Source organism: Bos javanicus, chromosome 8 (genome assembly GCF_032452875.1).
Source record: "Bos javanicus breed banteng chromosome 8, ARS-OSU_banteng_1.0, whole genome shotgun sequence".
NCBI classification, from domain to species: Eukaryota; Metazoa; Chordata; class Mammalia; order Artiodactyla; family Bovidae; genus Bos; species Bos javanicus.
The window spans coordinates 104,961,297-104,975,865 of record NC_083875.1 but is presented as its reverse complement, the minus strand read 5'-3'; the positions used below and the strand labels follow the sequence as shown (position 1 = coordinate 104,975,865).

The window sequence follows — 14,569 nt, the reverse complement described above, 5'->3', positions numbered from 1 at the left end:
TCTTCCTGTCTTACAACCTCAAATAAACAATAAGCTGTGGCCAAGGATCAGGACGTCCACTTTTCTTCATCTCTCACACTGCTAGGCACATACAAAGTGCTCTAAACATGTTTGTTTGTCTGAAAAGAATTGGTTCCCTCTGATTAGTCATTCCCTGTCTGTGTTTGTCAGGAAAAGTGAAGTGTCAAAGGTCAACGTCTGTCTCTCAGTGGAAAGATCCTCATAGGTGTTGGCATCAAAGTGGCCCCAGGTTAAATTCCAGCCCTGCCCCTTGCCCTCGGGTGGCTCTGGGTGAGTTACCTGAAGTCTCTAAGTTTCTCTTTTCTTGTGTTCAGCGTTACGAAAATGGCCCGTTTGCAGTGCTGTTCTAAGGACTGAATGTGGTAATAACCACTCAGAGGTTACTGAACATGGTAGATTCTCAGTGAGTATCTAATAATAATGGAAGCAGAAGTGGACAGATTTCTTGGTACCAGGCAGTTGACTAAAGCATTTACATAAAATGATCTCGTTTAATCCTCCCAGGAAAGCCCAGCGTGCCGATTTAATAGGAGGGAAAACTGAGGAGATCTCTTGCTACACATTGGTCTGTGTGGAGCTGTCCCACGTCAGAACCTGAGCTCTAATCATGAGCTTGAGCCTCACATACGGCCTCCACTTCTCCTGGATCGGTGACTATCCAGGTCATGCAGTTATAGATTTATGCAAGGTCACACTGCAGACCACTGGTCACCGTGCCGTGTTGAGAAATGCATTCTGGTAAAAGGGCATTCTGAACACCGTGGTTGGGAAACAGGGCCCAGTACCTCTGCTTTTTTTTTTTTTTTTTCTGTAACTGGAAATGATGTGTAATTGGAATTCATGGAAAGTCTCAACAATGCTGACACCACTCTTTTTCTGTTGCCAGTGACAGAGCTTTTCCATTAAGACCCACGAGAGAGGGAGAAAAACAAAATCCCCACATGTCCCAGAACCCGGCCCAGAAAGTCCATCCCCAGGAAGGTTCAGAGGTGTCAGAAAACACATCTGGGCCGTGCGGTTGGCTTGAGAATAAAGCGACATGTGGTCTGGTTCTTGTCTCACCACATTCCTTCAGAGTATAGAATCTGTGGGTCACGCTCTGGAGGGGATCTGGACTCTGTCACTGCCCCCAGGATCTATGCCAGTCTGGACCAGCAGTCAGAGTTAAAGAATCTCAGAATTAAAGCGCAGCTTAGCCATCCAAACCGATGGAATGAAGATGGACAATACAATATTATTGTCACCAAAATTGATGAAGGCTTCCCTCTGTGACAGAGCCTTGAGGAAGGACCTTGCTTTCATTCTCTCATTGAGTAATCGTGACATCCTCCTAGAAAGCAAAATATCTCAATTTTAGACGTGAAAATAATGAGGCATAATGATTTTCCCAACAATTCTAGGAGTGATGTGACACTTCTCCTTAGCCAGTGTTTCTAACTCCCCACCTTCTCAGTAGATAATATCCATTAACTGGTATGTTTTAATCCCCCTCTGTCTCTTTAGAGTCTTCCTCTGGCAGCATGCATTTTGGGTGAAAGACACAGGCAGACACATTTTGGGAGAATCCATTCCTTACCAAGCCCTGGGTCAATTACTTATAAACATTAGCCATTAGTCAGAGTCATGTCTGACTCTTTGTGACTCTTGAGACGATAGCCTGCCAGGTTCCTCAGTCTATGGGATTTTTCCAGGCAAGAATACCGGAACGGGTTGCCATTTCCTTCTCCAGGGCATCTTCCCGACCCGGAGATCGAACCCATTTCTCCTGAGTCTCCTGCATTGCAGGTGGATTCTTTACCCGCTGAGACTTAGGGGAAGCCCATCTTCCAAATTATTCCTCACAGGACCACATATGAGCATTTTCTTTTTATAAATATGGACACTGAGGCTCATTAAGGGTAAATGACTGGTCCAGAGGACACGTGTGTAAGCAGGAGCACCAGAACCCCTTGGACTCCACGCCTGTGCCTTTCCTACTAGACAGGAGAGCAAGCTCACAAGACCATAAAGCAAAACAATAAGCTAGATCAAGGGCCTGGGTGGTTCACTAATTAGATGATATATCCTAGAAAAGTGTGGCAGTCTATTTCTGTCTGTCAGAAGCTAAAACCAGAAAATGAATAACAATGTGGGAAAAAGCAAAGGTCAGAAAACCTGCTGATCTTCCTGAACCTCCGCATAGCTTTAGATGGGAGAAAAGGCTGAGCCTGTTTGAACTGAACCTTTGATTAATCGGTGGCTCCATTCCATCACTCATCTTTATTGCTGGCTTGCTTTGTGTCTGGCACCATATTAGGCCTAAAGATGTAAGAATCTTCAGAACACAGTGTCTGGCCCAAAGTAGGAACTCATGCACTACTTAAGGAAGGAAAGAAGTGAAGGAAAGAGAAAATTAATGAGATTTCATCCCTGTCTTCAAAGAACTCAGAGTCTAATAACACTGTGTTTCTGGAAAAGAAACACAGCACATAACAGTAACTCCAATCAGTGGATGTCAGTTGCGATGCAGGCTGTGAAGGCAGAAGAAAAAGACAGATGTCATGCAGGGCTCCCCAGAGTGACTTTCAAGCTGAGCTCTGGAAGACACATTTTAGTTGAACCTAAGTCATAATTTACAAGCATAAAGACGGTCTAGACAGAAGTATGCAAAGGCTCAAGGCACTGGGACCTCTTCAAGGGTTTGAAGATCCCAGAGAAAATGCATACACAATTGTGAGTCTATGTGTGGAAGGGTCAGGACAGCATTGTTGGAGGCAGGAAGAGATGTGTCAAGAGATGATGCTGGAGAGATGGACAGAGTCTAGGTTTTTAAAAATACGGAATATCTAAACAATGTGAATTTCTTGGAAGAGCTGAAAGTCATGAAAATATTCTCAGCAGGAGCAAAATGTCTTTAGATTCATCTGTTGCTTATACAAAGGATTGGAGCAGTTGGGAGCAGAGAGACAGGAGTCTACCATCATAAACCAATGGGAAATGTTGACGACCTAAGTTAAGCAATTTCTGTGTCAGAAGCTTCATGTTCTCAATTGGACAACTGGAGATTGTTTAGAATATTCTGAAGCCTTAAGTATAGATTCTGATGCCAGAATTAATCATTTACTTGCCATAAATGTTCCTTTGTGGAAAAACTATAATTTTCTCAAATATAATTAAAAAAACAAAAATTTCTTGCATACATGCATTCTCAGTTGCTAAATTGTGTCCAACTCTTTGTGACCCCATGGATTGTAGCCAGCCAGGCTCCTCTGTCCATGGGATTTCCCAGGCAAGAATACTGGAGCAGGTTACCACTTCCTACTCCAAGGGATCTTCCTGACCCAGGGATCGAACCTACATCTCCTACATTACACTTACATAAATATTTTAAGTGGTAATGTGTCCCCACTTATGTCCAGATAAGTCTTCTGTTCAGTAGGTGTTTAATAAATAAAGGCTTTCACTAGATTTCCCAAATAGTTCTTTGAGAAAAGCAGGAGAGTTGTAATCTGCATCTTCCTTTTACAAATGGGAAAACTGAGGCTTGGAGAAGTTAATGAGAACCTGAGGGCCCAAGAAAATTCCAGAGCTAGGAATGAAATTAAACTTCATGTGGTTTTAGCTAGGTGTTCTATGTACCTCCATGCTGAAGTCCAAGGGGATAATTTTGGCACCCACAGACAGGACCCTGAGTTTGTGAGTACCTTAGTAACAGTCAATCTTAAAACTGGTTGTGTAGAGAGGATTTTAAAGGAGGATTTGACTCCCAGTGAGAAGCAGGAGAAAGGCAATGGAGTTTAAGACACCTTAAGAAGGCAATAAACCTAAGATGGTCTCTCCTCCAAAGCTCAATCTTAATCTGGCTCTTCGTGTGCTAAATCCATATTTGTGCATGTTTATTTCTACTGACAATAATAAAATGTCTGGTCATTGTCCCTGTGCCTGGCTAACTTCCCCTGGCCTCCGAAGACTCCAAGCCCCATGCATTCCACCAGGTCCATCCTCACAACTGGCACTTGCTGAGCTGATGTTGGCAGCCAAAAAAAATAAAATATCCCAGGAGTCTGGGCCACCAGCTTCTGTATGCCGGGAGAAGAGCAATCGGAAAGACACCGATGGTGAAATCTCTCTTTCTACCTCCTGAAAAGCCACATCCTGCCGGGATCTTCTTAGCTCTGGATATTGTCTTCTTCTCTCAGTCTCCCTTTCTGGACCAGGTAGTGATGAAGTCAGTGTCCTGGCTCCTTCAGCTCATCTCTGGCCACTCAGCCCATCCCACGGCTCTCCCACACTAAGAGAACTTGACAACTGGCCTCTAGGGAAAGGAGAAGTTGGGAGGGGTAGACCAGAGGCCCAGAGAGCATGGCTGGACCCTGCCCTTAGACAACATAACACTACATCCCCTTTGTGCTTCTCAGTGGAGGATCATACACCCTTACAGTGTTAATTTTGTTAGAAAAATGTGACTTAGTTTGGCATGAGCGAACTGACATGTGTCACTTCTAAGAAGAAGCTTCTAAGGGCCAGTGTGTGGTTGCCTCGTTCTGTCTGCTGTCCATTCTCCAGAGAGACGCTGCTCATTTGGCTTGAGTCCCAGGCTGTGGTTGAAGTGGACCAAACCACAGCTGAGGACGATGTCCACCTACCATCATGGAGAAATAAACCCTGTGGTTACGCACTGAGATTTAGGGGCCATTTGTTACCTAAGCACAACTTACACTATCCTGTCTCTGACTCCCTTGTTGCCTTTCTTCTCCAGCTCACTAAAGTGGGCCATGTGCTTCCTCTCTGAATTCCCTGAAAGAGTCCCATACGTGCCCCTATTTCCTAACCTCTGCCATAGCATATGTTGACTATCCATCCACCAGCCCTCAGAGTCTCAGTCTCGAACTGTACTTAAACAGTTACTAACATATGGACCCCATTTAATAAATGCTTATTGGAATAAACTGAATTTATTTATCTGAATTTATTTTGCAATTAATGTTTTCTGCTATCCTTCTTTGGGCATAACATTGTGCTCTGTATTTGGGAGAAACAAGGCAATAATGTAAATACCAATGGTGCCTTCATAAAGCTCCCAGGAGAGCAGGGGTGGTGTGAGCTGTCAAACACTGTCAGTGAGCTAACATACACCCACTCCTGCTGGCATTCTTCCTGACTCATCTCCTCTGTGAAAGCTGGAAAAACTCCCAAGAATGGTCATGCAACTTGGTTCCAGACAATGAAAAATATGTGGAAATTTTCTGACTATTCCAGGAAAACTGTCTTTCTCCTGATAAAAGGATTGAGTGTCGATAATGTCACTCACCCGTCCTCTTCCTGATCTGAAGGTGAGTAAGATGCCTAGACCTCTGAAGACTACTTAACATGGTTACGGGGTGAGGGAAAACAAAGAAAAAAACAACAACAACAAAAAGCAGAAATCTGCCTTGGCTTTGTTAAGGCTGGACTTCCTGATAGGTGAAAAAATAAATAAATTCAGAGCTGTTTTTTCCCATTGTTAGGTTTCTGTCACCAGCAACCAATTACATCCTAAACAATACAGGAAATAAGTTGGTTATTTTTGGAACACCAACCTTTGTCATTTGCCTTCATCATCTAGCTCCTACTGACCGTTTTAGACTCAGCTTGGTTATTTAATCCTCCTAAGGTCTATTTGGAGAAGACTCTTGAGAGTCCCTTGGACTGCAAGGAGATCCAACCAGTCCATTCTAAAGGAGATCAGTCCTGGGTGTTCTTTGGAAGGAATGATGCTAAAGCTGAAACTCCAGTACTTTGGCTACCTCATGTGAAGAATTGACTCATTTATGGAAAAGACTCTGATGTTGGGAGGGATTGGGGGCAAGAGGAGAAGGGGATGACAGAGGATGAGAAGGCTGGATGACATCACTGACTCGATGGACGTGAGTCTGGGTGAACTCTGGGAGTTGGTGAGGGACAGGGAGGCCTGGTGTGCTGCGATTCATGGGGTCGCAAAGAGTCGGACACAACTGAATGACTGAACTAAACTGAACTGAACTGAAGGTCTATTTACAAAACCCTAGATCTGGCTTGCCTGGATCAGGCAAACAAGCTCATTTATAAGTGGATATGCCAAGTGAAGTTCCTACGAAAAAGTAGTTGCTTTATCCCTACACTTCTTCCTAATGATAAATGCTGCTCAGATCTTTGATGTCTGCTAGGTGTCCCCGGAGAAGGCGATGGCACCCCACTCCAATATTCTTGCCTGGAAAATCCCATGGACAGAGGAGCCTGGTAGGCTGCAGTCCATGGGGTCGCTAAGAGTCAGACACGACTGAGTGAGTTCACTTTCACTTTTCACTTTCATGCATTGGAGAAGGAAATGGCAACCCACTCCAGTCTTCTTGCCTGGAAAATCCGAGGGATGGGGGAGCTGGTGGACTGCCGTCTATGGGGTCGTACAGAGTCGGACACGACTGAAGCAACTTAGCAGCAGCAGCAGCAGGTGTCCCTAACTAATTCATTCTTCTTGGATTGCAAATTTTAACCTTCCTCTCCCCATATTTTTTTTTCAGATTGAAAGACAGAAGTTTATTTTTAATTAGCAAAACACTAAGAATTTGAAAACACAAATGAGTTTGTTTGTTCCCTTGATTGCTTTTTCCCTTAACTGAAACTTAGATACATAAAATTGAATTTATCACCATCTTCAGTTCATGACATCATCATTGTGGATATACTTACAATTTTTCTTAATGGTCAGTTTTATGCAATTGCACTCATAAACTTCATAATATATTAAATCATCATACATACTGCCGCTGCTGCTGCCAAGTTGCTTCAGTCGTGTCCGACTCTCTGCGACCCCATAGACGGCAGCATACCAGGCTCCCCCGTCCCTGGGATTCTCCAGGCAAGAACACGGGAGTGGGTTACCATTTCCTTCTCCAAAGCATGAAAGTGAAAACTACCCAACTTCAAAACTAGTTACACTCTCTACTGTGTGCATATGCTTAGTCATGTCTGACTCTTTGCAACCCCATGGGCTGTAGCTTGCCAGGCTCTGTCCAAGGAATTTTGTGAGCAAGAGTACTGCATGAGGATTTTCAGAGGATTTTCTGGACCCAGGGATCGAACCCGCATCTCTGGTGTCTCCTGCATTGGCAGGCATATTCTTGACCACTTGCACACCTGGGAATAGAAAGCCTTACATTCTTTATTGGGCTTCCCTGGTGGCTCAGACGGCAAAGCATAGTTAATTCTATAAGCCTTTCCTGATTCATTCCTAAGTCTTCTCTTCAGATGTAGCTACAATTACTGTCACTTCTTCATTGTTTTCACATATATAATTAATGCATAAACAATTTATGGTTAATTTTTATTTGTTTTCAATCTATATAAAAAATATATGGCACATATTGTCTATTAGAAATTTCTCCTCCAACACAAACATCATGCTTTTTTGTTTGTTTGTTTTGTTGCTGTAGGTTTCTTTGTTTGTTTGCTTTAGGGACTTGAGGGTCCCTTCTGTAAAACCCCAGGGGCTGGCTGTCACCTGGGGACAATATGGGACAGCAGGCCAGCAGCAAGATCTCAGGGTCTATTGTACACTCAGGTTCCTCAGTATTTTCAGACCCAAAAATGTCCATGAGGATGGGCCTTGGTCACTGTACACTACTGACAAATTCCTGACTATTTCCCCAAGAATGTCACTTTCAAGTTCGTCTTGGCACGGGATTTGAACTAAATGTGCCCCCTCTTTGCCTTTTTCAAAGGCTGTCAATTACACCGCTCTTTAACTCAGCAAACCCTTCCCCTACCCTGCCTGGTTGGGTCATTTCCAGAAAACCACCACATCTCATGGTGTAGAACTGTCTGGGAAGCTCAAGCCCTAGATTCAAACCTCTACCACCGCAGAACAAAGAAAAGAGTAGCATCTCAAAAACAGGGTTTGCAGTGTAAAGAATATCTTCCAGACCCTTGTGTGTACAGATCATGGTATAACCAAGGCTAAAGCACAGCTTATGGATTTGGATAACCAGGACTCAAATGTTGGGTCTACCACTTAATGTCTGTGTGACCTTGAAAAAGTTAAATAATGTCACAGTGAAGTGGTTTCTCATCTAAAAAGTGGGGATTATAACACTACCTGCCTCACAGATTACAGTGAGAGTAAATTAAGCTCACATATGTAAAATGTTTATCACATTGTCTGGCACATAATAATTGCTCAATAAATTTTAGCTAGTACACTATCAAGCTAGGAAGATAAAGGTAAATTGGCTTGTCTCTATCACCAAAGCTGGGTGCCTCTGTGAACCTTTTGAACATGAAAATTGCATGAGAGTAGATGACCAAGGAAAGGAATCAGAAAAGCATAAGGCCAATAAAAATTCGATTGGCCAAAACACATTTCTGAAAGCCAGATATGGTAATTCATAGGAAATGTCTCTAGCAGTGGATCAAGTAACCCAATATGGAGAAATAATTCAACTGCAGACTGGAAACAATGACTAAAAGGAATAGAGGGTAGCGGAGTGTCATAGCTGAGAGCACTTCCTCCTTGCACTGCTGTTTTCCTGGAAATGAGCTCAGTTCAGAATTAAGAATTTGGTCTTCTCCATGGAGATGCTGAACAGCTGCAATTCATTTTCAATTCCTGTCAAGACAGTTGGTTGTGAGAAGCAAGGGCAGGAATACAAGGATGAGACATCCAGAGAGGCCATATTCACCAGGAGGGCCACAGAAATGAGGTAGATACAGAGGCATCCATGATTCCCAGGCTGAAATGTAAATTAGGAAATCCTCAACGTGGTGAGATCAATTTCTCTGAATATGAATTTCTTCTGTTTCAACTTGGAACTGGTTAAGGTGCATGGTGGTTATGTTAACTAGACATGTATGGCTGGGAGCTTCTTACTCAAGCTCACTTGCTACATTTTCTGGGTTTTAGTTATCTTAAGTGTGAAGTAAGTGGACCGCTCCAAATCTCCTTCAGTTTTAGATGGACATGACATGTGACCGTAAAGAAACATAAATAACTGACTCGTCATTTTAAGGGGTCAATCAGTTCAGCTCACTCAGTTGTGTCTGACTCTCTGTGACCCTTTGGACTTGCAGCACACCAGGCTTCCCTGTCCACCACAAACTCCCAGAGCTTGCTCAGATTCATGCCCATCAAGTCAGTGATGCCATACAACTGTCTCATCCTCTGTCCTCCCCTTCTCCTCCTGCCCTCAATCTTTCCCAGTATCAGGGTCCTTTCCAGTGAGTCAGTTCTTTGCATCAGGTGGCTGAGACATTGGAGCTTCAGCTTCAACATCAGCCCTTCCAATGAAAATTCAGAACTGATTTCCTCTAGGATTGACTGGTTTGATCTCCTTGTTGTCAAAGGGACTCTTAAGAGTCTTCTCCAACACCACAATTCAAAAACATCAATCCTTCAGCCCAATAAATGACCATAAAGAAGGCTGAGGCACCAAAGAATTGATGCTTCAAACTGTGGTGCTGGAGAAGACTCTTGAGAGTCCCTTTGACAGCAAGGAGATCAAACAAGTCAATCCTAAATGAAATAAATCCTGAATATTCATTGGAAGGACTGATGCTGAAGCTCCAATACCTTAGTCACTTGATACGAAGAACTGACTCATTTGAAAAGACCCTGATGCTGGGGAAGATTGAAAGCAGGAGGAAAAGGGGGTGACAGAGGAAGAGATGGTTGGATGGCATCAACTCAATGGACATGTGTTTAAGCAAACTCTGGAAGATAGTGAAGAACAGGGAAGGCTGGTGTGCTACAGTTCAAGAGGCTGCAGAGTTGGACACAACTTAGCAACTGAACAACAACAGCACGTAAAGAGCACCCCATTCCTCTCCCCAAATTCAGAACCAACTGCACAACTGAATTAGAGTCATATTTAAACAAGAGAATCCAAATGTCAGATTCATCAGATAAAAGTTTGCTTTGAGCATGTAGGTCTGTGAAATCATGGACTTCCTAACACTTCACCTGAAACTAGCATCTGAAAGCCCCCAGTCAGGGGCAGTTCCATGCAACTGTTTACCCTCCTCAGTCCCATGAGGCCAGATGGTTTTCTTAACCACATGGCAGAAAACAGACCGGAACACTGCCCCTCTGCAGGCAGGCAGATCCAAAGACAGAAAGGAGAAATCACCTAACCAGTGGCTGTCAAACTTGAGTGGGCATGACAACTACCCAGTGGCCTTCACACACAGAGGTGTGGGCCCATCCTAAGGCGCTTCTGATTCAATAGGCTGGGCTGTGGCCTGATAATTTGCGTATCTAACATCTTTCCTAATGATATTGATGCTGCAGGTCTTGGGACCCCTAATCTAAGCTGTGCTGTGCTTAGTCACTTAGTTGTGTCTGACTCTTTGTGACCCCATGGACTGTAGCCCACCAGGCTCCTCTGTCCATAGGGCTTCTCCAGGCAAGAATGCTGTAGAAGGTTGCCATACCCTCCTTCAGGGGATCTTCTCAACCCAGGGATCAAACCCAGTTCTCCCACATTGCGGGCAAATTATTAAGCATCTGAGCCACCAGGGAAGTCCAAGAATACTGGAGTGGGTAGCTTATCCCTTCTCCAGGGGAACTTTCTGACCCAGGACTCAAACCAGGGACTCCTGCATTGCAGGCGATTTCTTTACCAACTGTACTACCCAGGAAGCCTCTAAGCCAAGTATTTTCAGTTGAGAGCCACTGATCCAAGCTAGGTATCCCCAACAATTTCTCTCAAACTAAGCAACCTGATCAAGTCACTGCTCCCCTGCTGAGGGGCAGCAGGGAGGAGGAAGGAAATACAGAGTCTCCAGAGACCCAGGCAGATAGCTTTCTGCCTGGAGTGAGGTATGGGTGCCCCCCACAACCCCAGCCTGTTGCATTGTTCATGATTCTTGTTCATGGAGTACTTATTGATTTACTGACAAAAATAAAGGCAATGATATTATAATTGCACTTTATTGTATTAACTACAAGATCCCTTTGTTAAAATACCAGTATAATTCCTAAGAATAGTTATATTACTCTTTTAGTTAAAAATAAAGTTTCATAATTTTCAATGTGTTGACCTAAAATGAAACAGGATAACAGATGGGACAAGGGGAGAATTCTTGTAATTCTTCTCCTTGAAGTTATAAGTAATGTTGAATTGGAAGTTGCTCTAGACTTTACACTTGTGCTACTGATTTAAACAGTTGGCAACCTTCATTAAAGGAAGCACTGAGGGGATTAGTATCTTCTGCTACACTGTGTGCTGGCAAAAGTCGTACTAGGAGCTTACGGGATCAGGATTGTTGTACACCTTGGCAGTTTTTTAAGTTCATTGACCTTGGGGGTGTCACATCCTCTTTCTGATCCACTTTCCTTATCTGTAAAAGACAACAGAAAGGTCTTTACCCTCTTATCTTCCTCTGTTCAGCCTTGAGTACTTTCTATTTCTGCAGGATACAAGTTCATCTGGTTCTTGCTGATTGAGAGCCCTTGAAATCAAGTAACTCATCTCATTCAGTAAAGCAAACAAACAAACAAACAACAAAAAAAAAGTAGCTACTAGGGAGGTAGAAGGCTGGTGAAATGCTGACTGTCAACTTGGCCTTCTTTTCAGCCTGAACTGATTTGATTAAAAGAGAAGATAAGAGTGACTCCCACCCCTGGGTCTAGAGAAGAGATCTTTACGCTAAACAAACAGCCAGAAGGAGTTTAAACATTCCTCCAGCCTTAGAATATCTCCCAAGCTTGACAAAGCTAAATGAAATCAAAATGAGTCATTATCAAGCATTGGAGAGGAATAATTTTCATCATGCTAGGAGAGTATGGTTTCTCTGCCTGCTTGGGGAAATATCTGCTAGGAGGATTTGGAGACAGGTAAAATCATTGCAGATGGTGATTGCAGCCATGAAATTAAAAGACGCTTACTCCTTTGGAAGGAAAATTATAAACAACCTAGATAGCATATTCAAAAGCAGAGACATTACTTTGCCAACAAAGGTCTGTCTAGTCAAGGCTATGGTTTTTCCAGTGGTCATGTATGGATGTGAGAATTGGACCGTGAAGAAGGCTGAGCGCCGAAGAATTGATGCTTTTGAACTGTGGTGTTGGAGAAGACTCTTGAGAGTCCCTTGGACTGCAAGGGGATCCTACCAGTCCATTGTAAAGGAGATCAGTCCTGAGTGTTCGTTGGAAGGACTGATGCTAAAGCTGAAACTCCAGTACTTTGGCCACCTCATGCAAAGAGTTGACTCATTGGAAAAGACTCTGATGTTGGGAGGGATTGGAGGCAGGAGGAGAAGGGGACGACAGAGGATGAGATGGCTGGATGGCATCACCGACTCAATGGACATGAGTTTGAGTGAACTCTGGGAGTTGGTGATGGACAGGGAGGCCTGGCATGCTGCAATTCATGGGGTTGCAAAAAGTCGGACGTGACTGAGCAACTGAACTGAAAGAGAACCCAGTAGATGGGTCTCCTTGTATCTGATGAAGCTGACATTTGAATTCTCTTGTTTAAATATGGCTTTAATTTCTGTTATGCTGTTGGTCCTGAATTTGGGGAGAAGGGTGAGGTATCATTTATTGGGTCCCTTATAACCACAACAGTTATTTCTGTTTCCTTATGGCCAGATGCCATGCCCATGTAGAGCTGAAGGAGATTTGAAGGGGTCCAGCTCACTCATTCTACACTTAAGGCCACTGAAGCCTAGAGAGGGGAAGGCACTTACTCAAGTTCATTCAGGAAACTAGCTGGAGCTGGAAGAGTCCCAGCCCTGGAACAGAACGAGGCAGATTCATCAGGGGTCACATTACAACCCATTCACCAGCTGCGAGTGTTGGTCGGCTAGGCTCAGCATTCCAAGCCCACAGATGGTAATCAGCTCTCAAGTCTGGGCAGGGGTGCATAGAGGGTTGGAAGCCATTAGAGCCGAAGCCATGGTTGAGAGCCTGGTGGCAAAGATGGATGGAGTGAGAGAAAGAGGTCTGCCAAAGACACAGCCCCCAGGGACCAAAAGTTTGAGAGGCAGAGAAGGAGCGGTCAGAGGGGTCCAAGCAAAAGAGTGGCACAGACAGACACCAGAAGAGACGTGAGCCTCAGCAAGGACCAACTAACACTATGTTCATCACCACGTAAGTGATGAGTCCTAGCAAAATGAGAACAAGAAAGAAGGCCGCTGGGTTCAGTGACATGGAGACTGAACTGACCTCAGTGGGGGCAGAGGGAGAAGCCTGAACAAAATGAACTGACAAGTGACTCTGAGAAGAGGGGAGGGGCTGAATAAGATAAGATGGTTGGATGGCATCACCGACTCGATGGACATGGGTTTGGGTAAACTCCGGGAGTTGGTGACGGACAGGGAGGCCTGGTGTGCTGCGGTTCATGGGGTCGCAGAGTCGGACACAACTGAGTGATTAAACTGAACTGAATATAGACTCTGCAATGATACGTTTAACAGAGCCCAACACACAGTATGTGATCAGAAACATGGGAGTAGAGAAGAAAGTGATAAAGGTAAACCAGAGGAATGTATATTCCAGGATGAGAAGAAACTGCTATGCAGTGCACAGCGGAAGGATGAGAAGCTAAGGTTTCTGTGGAACTCTTCATGGTAAATTGATGCTTATGTATTATTCAAAGACACGTATCCATGGATTAAATTACAAGACTGAAGAGACAACAAAGAGAAAGGTCTCTTCTCCCTCCAGACAGATTCTTTGCATCTCTGGCACATCTTCTATTCAGTCTAAATATTTATGGAGAGAGCTTTACTTGGAGTTGGACCATCTCCTTCAAGGAATCTTAGCCACATGACAAAGAACAAGAGCGAGATGATGAATGCAGGGTGCATGGTGAGGCGGGTGGGAGTGCCCGGGGCAGGGGTTTCTGAGCGCTGCATTTTCCAGAGAGATGTTTGGATGGAATTTGACCTTATGGGCAGGGACACATTAATCCCTGTAGGAACATCTCAAGATGGGCCATCAGAATGATTTATTTGCTGTTAGGTCTGTCTTTCTGTGTGTTAATGTTGAGATATTGTCAGCGATGACCCCTGGGAAGTAAAAGATGGAAAAGCCCTTCTCTGTTTGACTGCCATTCACTTAGCTCTGACCCACACAGCCCGTGACCTGGTTCTGGCCTACGTCTCCATCTCCATCACTTTCAACAGTAACCCTCACTAACCCAGCTCTACCCACACTGGCTTTCACTGTTGTTTAAATACATCAAACTGGACCGGGCTCAAGACATCAGTCTTGTTTTTCCTCTGTCTAGAAGGTATTTTCAAGACTTTTCTCCATCTCTTCTTTGATCAAAAGATATGCCCCTGAAAAGGCCTTCTCTGACTACTTTTTTAAAATAAACCCTACTGGGAACCTACTGGATAGCACAGGGAGCTCAGCTCAATGCTCTGTGATGACCTAGATGAGTGGGATGAAGGGGTGGGAGGGAGGTCTAAGAGGGAGGGGATGTCTGTATACATATAATTCACATATGCATGCATAAAATTCAGAACATAATTCACATTGTCGTACAGCAGAAACTAACACAACATTGTAAAGCAACTATACTCCAATGAAAGGCATATATACATAAAA

The 14,569-nt window shown here is 44.0% G+C and overlaps 1 long non-coding RNA gene across 1 annotated transcript; it reads right to left on the bottom strand.

The window, feature by feature from the left end:
• Nucleotides 1-492: 492 nt before the first annotated feature.
• Nucleotides 493-6,901, bottom strand: LOC133253464 (uncharacterized). Its single transcript, XR_009738304.1, has 2 exons — nt 6,781-6,901; nt 493-1,351 (listed from the first exon to the last, which is right to left on the bottom strand). It is a non-coding gene; the product is annotated as an uncharacterized LOC133253464 (long non-coding RNA).
• Between the last annotated feature and the right edge of the window lie 7,668 nt (nt 6,902-14,569).